The sequence below is a fragment of the Triturus cristatus genome, chromosome 4_1, assembly GCF_964204655.1.
Source record: "Triturus cristatus chromosome 4_1, aTriCri1.1, whole genome shotgun sequence".
Lineage (NCBI taxonomy): Eukaryota > Metazoa > Chordata > Amphibia > Caudata > Salamandridae > Triturus > Triturus cristatus.
This window is the reverse complement of record NC_140585.1, coordinates 871,320,956-871,327,818: the sequence shown is the minus strand read 5'-3', so window position 1 is coordinate 871,327,818 and position 6,863 is coordinate 871,320,956. Positions and strand designations below refer to the sequence as shown.

The window sequence follows — 6,863 nt, the reverse complement described above, 5'->3', positions numbered from 1 at the left end:
CCTCTACCAGCGGTGTGTGGGCTGAGTGAAGTTTCTTAAAGAAGAACGAGTTGCATTTCTCATCCTTCTCGAGGTACTTGGTTCTGGTCTGGAAGATGATTTTCTTGGATTCTTCCCTAAAGTGCTCTGTGAGCCCTTTTTGAGTGTGAGAAGGTGGCCTGATATATGCTGTCCACTAGTTCTAGTGGGCACCTTGTATCAGTCCAAACAACCCCTTATGGTGAATGGATAAAGACAACCTTTGTTGAAGGCTATCCTAGTGGTAGCTATGGAGAGCAGCCTTCAGGCTAAGTCTTAAAGGAATGTAAAGCAGCTTGTTTTACCAGTCTATAATCTCTTGAATGGTCAAAAGAAAGGACAACCACACCAGGTATATATTCAAAATATATGTATTTAGGTTAAAACACACCCCTCTAGTCTCTTTATGAGACTGGAGTTCGAAGTACTTTGTTTACAAGTCAGCAATTATCAGTAATAGCACAAATACACGTTTGGGCCCTAAGGGCGTACCAAACCATATACTAAAAAAATGGTATAAGGACCACGACTGAAATAGACACTAGGCATATAGCCTGTAGAATCGCTGGAACCCCAAGGAACCACCCAAGGTAGTGACACAGGGGACCCACGGGGACTGTATGCAGTGTGTAAACACAACCGCGTCTTCCCGTTATCTTCTATGGGCAATGTCGCGGTTGGAAATTTAAAGATTAGGGACACTTATAATCGAGTCAGGACCAAACCCTTTTGGACTTAAGAAGTTCTAGGGCTAGCACCCACGGGAGCACCGGAGTACTCAAGTTACCTCACCCAGGGAAGCCGGGTGCATAGGTGTCTTTTGGTGTCGGGTCGCGTCGTCATTTTCAATGGAAGCCTGCAAAGAACAGCTGCTGCTGTGAACAGGAGAAGTGTATGAAGAGATCCAAGCCTGGATCTAGGATGGAAGGAACCTGAAAGCAGAGGGGACAGAGTCTGGGTCACTAGCCAGTGACCAAGGGCAGGATGGACCAATGCCCACAGATGTCGGGTGCTTCAAGTGAGTTGATGGGTGTCTTGACTCTTCAGCCGCGAGGTCCAGGATGTGTCGACAAAGTCCATGAGCCGGATTCGAACTTCCCATGATGTCTGTCGAGTGCTGTGGTGTTGGTGACCAGAATGGACCCAACAAGCCTTGGCAACGGCAAGTCACTGGAATTCAGAGAAAAGACTGCGGTGCAGACCAGCAAGGTCTGAGGGACTCACCCAGCAAGGGTAAGTCAGGGCACATCTGGAGCAACCAGGCAAGCCCAATTTGAAAAGGAGTTGCCTTCGTGGGGGACCTGCTAGCCAACGGGCTAGTGATCGCGAAGGAGACTTGAGCGGTCGCACTTGGAGCTGGCCCACGGGTCACTTGTGGAGTGGAGGCCAACAATCTTCAGTGCAGGAGGTGCTCAAGGCTGGGGCTACTCGGAGCCCAAAGGACAACTTTGAGGAGGACCAGGAAGATAGTGTTGCTGCAAAGGTTCACAGTGTCCAGGGATCACGGTTCCACGTCACCCATGATAGCCATGGGCCTCAGCTTAGCTGTGGACTCAGGGTAGCCTCGGGGAAGTCTGGTAATCTACCTCTGGTGATGCAAAGACTTTGGCGTCCGGCGGAAGCTTCAGCGATGCAGACCAGTCAGTTGCTTCTTTGGTGCCTGCCAAGCAGGGGAGTCACTCCTTGACCCCAAGGGAGATTTCTTCCATCTTCTAGTTGTGATAGAAAGTCGAAGGTCCAGGATATATGTTGCAGAGTTTCATCCAGGGTAATCTAAAGTCCTAGGGACTGGATTCCTATACTTATAGTAAGTTTAGTGGATGAACTAACTCTAAGGCCCCACCTATGGGTGGGCTTGGAAAGAGGGGTGGTTACACCCATTTCCTTTGTCCAGTTTCACGCCAGAGCGGGGGCAGGTTGCCCCTGCAACTGGTTTGAACTGGACTATGCACAGGGACACCAAGTGTGCCCCCAGTGCAGAACTTCAAAGCACCAGAGAGTGCTCCCGCCCAGCCCCAATACACATCTGCCTGTCTGGGGAGGTGGTCACACCTCCCTTTGACAGGAAACCTATTGTCCAGGACTCCACTGCCGGAGTTTCGGTCAGCAGCTGGAGGCCAGACCCGTGCCTGTGGCAGAGGCATCCATTTTGTGATGCCAGGGCTCAGGAAAGTCCTACCGGGTTTGACCAGTGTGAACATGTCTTTCCCTCTAGAAGGGTGGAATGCTACCCCCGCCACCAGAACTGGCGGGGGGGGGGTAGTATTCCAAAGCATTTGGAACCAAACACAACATGTTTTGATGCAGCCATTCCAAAGTTAGCATTTACTGCGAGGTTATAATGCACTTAAGAGTATATGGTATGGCTGTATCACAGAACAGCCATAAGGAAGTATTTCCAAAAGCTGCAGAGGGGCTCAGCTCATGCTTGGGCACCCTCTCACTTAAAACCAAGCACTCTGCCTTCAGGATTGTCAAGGCCTGCCATAGGAGTGGCTTATAGGTTTATATGTGTCTGTATATATGTGTGGATATAGGTAGCCTATACCACTGTAAGGGGTGCAAGCCCACCCTTACCCAGGCTGCAGTAGCAGATCTGTGGTGCCATTTTGGAGAGCTTCCCAGGGGTGGCATAATACATGCTGCAGCCCCTGGCAGGCCTCTGGGGTACCTATGCCCTAGGTACATAGTATACCATATACTAGGGGCTTATAAGGCACTCCAGAATCCAATTAGATATGTACCTAATGTCCATGCAAACCATTTTAGAGAGGAAGCATCTAGGCTGTGGTCCTGATTAGCAGGGCCACAGCCAGACTAAGGTCGAAAAACAGTGAAACACCAGCAAAAAGTGGGGGTACCCATGTGAAGCAGATCCTACTCTCCTACATTGGGTTTCCTCCAAGTCATCATCCACGCCCCATTCCATGAGCTCGAGTTTGTACAGGTGCTGCAATTTGCTCTTCAGCTTCCTGAACGACCTCTTCTTTTCCCGTGCAGCAGCTCTGCTTGCATCCTGGAAGAAGCTCCGGAACCTGTCCTTCACCCATTCCCACCACTTGCTGGTGGAGTGAAAGAGGTCCTTCATGTACCTCCACTCTACAGACATTGTTCTAAGGTTTGCCACTAACTCATCATTTTTCAACAGCAAGCAGTTCAGCTTCCACAATCCTGGGCCAGCAGGGAACTTTCCTGTAAGTTCCCCCTCAAAACTGACTGCTCTGTGGTCAGAGAAGTGGACGAAGACCATGGAGCTTCGCCCAGACTTTACTGTTGAGGTGAATAGGAAGTCGATCTGAGAATGTACAGATCCATCCGGCCTGCTCCACCAAAAATTCCTGGCATTCAGCCCCATGCTCCCAATGACATCCTGGAGGGACGCCTCACCTATCATCTCCACCAGCCTGGACATCACATCCATCCCTGCAGAGCCTGACCCTGTGCATCCATCCAACTCTACTATGCAGTTGAAATCACCACCGATCAGAATGGTTCTGGAGGTCACGAGTTGCATCCTGAGCACCCTGAACATCTCAAGTCGCTCATTCTTCTCTGGGGGGACATAGACATTGATAAGCCTAACAGGCTCACGGCCCACAAGCCGTCCATAACCAGCACTCTGCCATTTACCTGCTCGGTGACCTTGTCCACGGTGAACTGCCTCCCCTTTATTAGAATGGCCACTCCAGACGATTTACAATCGTGACCTCCAGGCTAAAAAGATGGCCCGTGCGTCCACTGCCGTTCGAGCTGGCTGTACGACTGGGCGTACCGAATCCCGTGTTCCTGCAGAAAGCAGATATCTCTGTTCTGAGCAGCCAGAAAGTGCAACGTACCAACCCGCCTAACCTGATCCTTCACACTCCTGGCATCTAGGGTGAACAATGATATCGCCATCGTCTCAGCTCTAGCCGTCAGTGCCTGGTTTCTGAACCTTTCTGTGGGGAGGGCTGTTTAGACCGCTGGGTACGGCATTGTCTGCAGGCCTTCTGTTACTGGTGATGTCTCCTCTTTGTTCTCGGTGGAAATCTCCACGGTGGCTTCTGCGTCTTGTATCCACACAATGTTGTCCTCCTCCTGTTCTGCTCCGGTCTCTGGGGCTTCGTTAACCATCTGGTGCAGCCTCTGCAGGTCTGCTCAGGCAGCTTCTGCTGGGTCCTCTTGGGTGTTCCCTTCATCCTCCATGTCACTGTCCTCCATCCAGGAGTCCACTGTGAAGTATTCGTCTTCTGCTTTCCTTTGTTCCTGGTCCTTGATGATCTTCTTCCAGTTGTAGAAGTCATCCTTCCTAGGTCTTCCTCTCTTCCTGCAGGTCTTGGGTGGGGGGGTTGTTGGACTCCTTTTCCTCCCTCGTTGTTATCAGGGTCAGCTCTGGTGGCTGGTGGTGGTGGTGCGGTTCCTGTATACCCCCTAGACCTGATCTGTCTCTTTTCTTCCTCCTTCTTTCCTTTGTCCCGCAGCCTCTGCGATCGGATTTTATTCCATCTCTCTCCTTCGTCGCTGCTGCCGCTGCCATCTGGCTGGCACGTTTTACCCTTGTTCTTCTTCTTTTTACCCTTTCCCTTGGCTGGGGTCATCTCCTCCCCTTCTCCTTCGTCTTTGGCTCCTGCATCTGGCTCTGGGTCCTGGTCCCTCTGGCTCTCCTTCAGTTTGGTTTCTGCTTCTCCTTCCTCGGGGTCTCCATTGGGGCGGTGGGCTCCTGCTGCTTGTCCCTCCTCTCTGGGGGGTGGTGGTCCCTCTGCTGTAGTGGGTTCCACAGCTGGCTCCTCTTGGGCTTGTGCTGGGCCTGATCCTTGAGGTGGCTTCACCTTCAGGGCTGGGTCCTTCTGCTCGACCTTCCTGGTTGGTTCTAGTTTCTTGTCCACTTTGGTCTTGGAGGTCTTCAGGAGGTCTTTTGTCTTGGCATTGGCGGTGGGGGTCCACCGTTGGTCTGGTGCTCCTCGTTGCTGGGATGCCTCCCACTGTTGCTGCGTACGTCTTTGGCTTATCTGATTTGAGGCACTGCTAGTAGGTGTAGCCTTCTCCTCCACAGAAGTTGCACATCTTCTTGCCGGTGCACTTGGTCATGTCATGCCCGCCCTGTTTGCAGATCCTGCAGAACTTTTTCAGGCAGTCTTTTCCAAAGTGGCCCACGGCCTCGCACTTCCTGCAGGTGAAGAGTTGTCCCGGGTACCTGACCCTCCCTTCGCTGGCTCCTAGGTGGCAGCTTGCCAGAGGGTGTTTCATTTCTTCTCTCCCTGCAGGGTCTTTGTGGAGGTTGATGGTTGCTCACCAGGTCGTGTTCCATACTCCGTTAACGTTTCTGACCTTGGTGGGTCCATTCATAATGGTGCCATACCACTGGAGAAGCGACGCAATGTCTCTGTCTGGGATGTGGGGTTGGTCATCTCAACCGTTACCCTCTTCTCTGTGGTCGCCGGCTCCAATCCTCTCGTCAGGCTGAAGGTGCTGTAGGGTGTCTCCTTCTTCTTCCCCTTGAAGAAGTGCCAGTATTTCCTGAAGAGGGCCCGTATGATGAAGCTGAGGAGTAAAATCATGCTGGACATGGACTCCTGGCAGCTCAGCACATCTGCCACGGGGACCCCTGCTGGTTTGAGGACCTTGTTCAAGGAAAAGACCCTGTCCAGTCTGGGCCCTTCCTTGTCCTTCACCTCCCGCCGCATGACCTGGGTTTGCCGGTGGGAGACATTGTACCCATTGAAGGGTTCAGGGACTTTCCCTTGGCTGGTCCCTGCCTCACTCTTCGCCCCTTCCCTGGTTTGGCAGCATTGGGGTTTCCAGGTGCACCTGCCTTTGGCCCTGAGGCCTTCGGGGCACCAGCCTTCCCAGCGCTGGTGCTTGGTTCTGCAGGTGCAGCCTTACTTGCCGCCTTGCTGCCCACCCCAGGGGGCTTGGGGGTCGGGTTTGTGGGCGTCCGGTGGGGGGATGCCATCTGGGATGGCCACTGGGGTTGCAATGGCCATTTCGTCTCCCATTTGTTTTTTTTGGAGCTAACCGGTTATTACTGAGTTATTCTCGGTTTACCGTTTTCGCATGGGTTCCTCCGCCTGGGTACCTAGGGTGTCTCCCAGCAAACCACAATAGTCTGCAGTGCAAGAAACACTGTCCAGTCACACCCTAGAGCTAAGGCAAGGATTATAGGTGCTGCCACCTAAGCATGTATCCCCTCACCAGAGGTCTGGGTGCTGTCCAGACCTGTGAAGGGTGTTAGGAGGTGTTTTAAGTCTCCAGCATTAGTCCACCAAAACACCAGGAAAGAGAGAGTTGTAGGGAGCGTAACGTTACCGGTGCTCTAAAGCTGACCGTAGGTCCTTTGGGGTTCGATTTTGTGTTCCTACAGAACAAACAGAGACCAGCATGCTGGTGCCCCTCCTCCTGCTCGGTCAAGAGCGCGGTGGGCCGATCACAAAATTTTCATAAATTAGCATAAAGCTAATTTACTCACTTCTAAGTCAAAGTTGTAATACTGTCAAAAATCTAATTTTATTAGAGCAAAAATTGCGCTTTCAAACTGATAAGAACAGACACTACACTTGATGTTAGCCAAAAGGCCGTATGTGAAAGGCACGTTGCAACTCGTCTTCGTGTTACAGTGGCCTTAAAAGGAACTCGCCCTTTGCTCATGCTCCTCCCTTTTGTCATAGTGACGTGAAGTAACCTTATAAACGTGATTCGAAGAGACAGAAAAATAGTTATAATATTTCTTAGTTGCTGAGTTTTTTAACTATTGTTTCGAAATTGCAATTTCGAATGCAAATAAAGGCAGACGTGAAGGACTGTCTCAGGGGAAGTCCAAATTACGCGAGACCCTCCCTTTGCATTGCCTCAGTTTTCCAGGATCTGTG

At 51.6% G+C, this 6,863-nt stretch overlaps 1 pseudogene; it reads right to left on the bottom strand.

The window, feature by feature from the left end:
* Window positions 1-6,473: 6,473 nt before the first annotated feature.
* On the bottom strand, window positions 6,474-6,580 carry LOC146855691 (U2 spliceosomal RNA; annotated as a pseudogene).
* Between the last annotated feature and the right edge of the window lie 283 nt (window positions 6,581-6,863).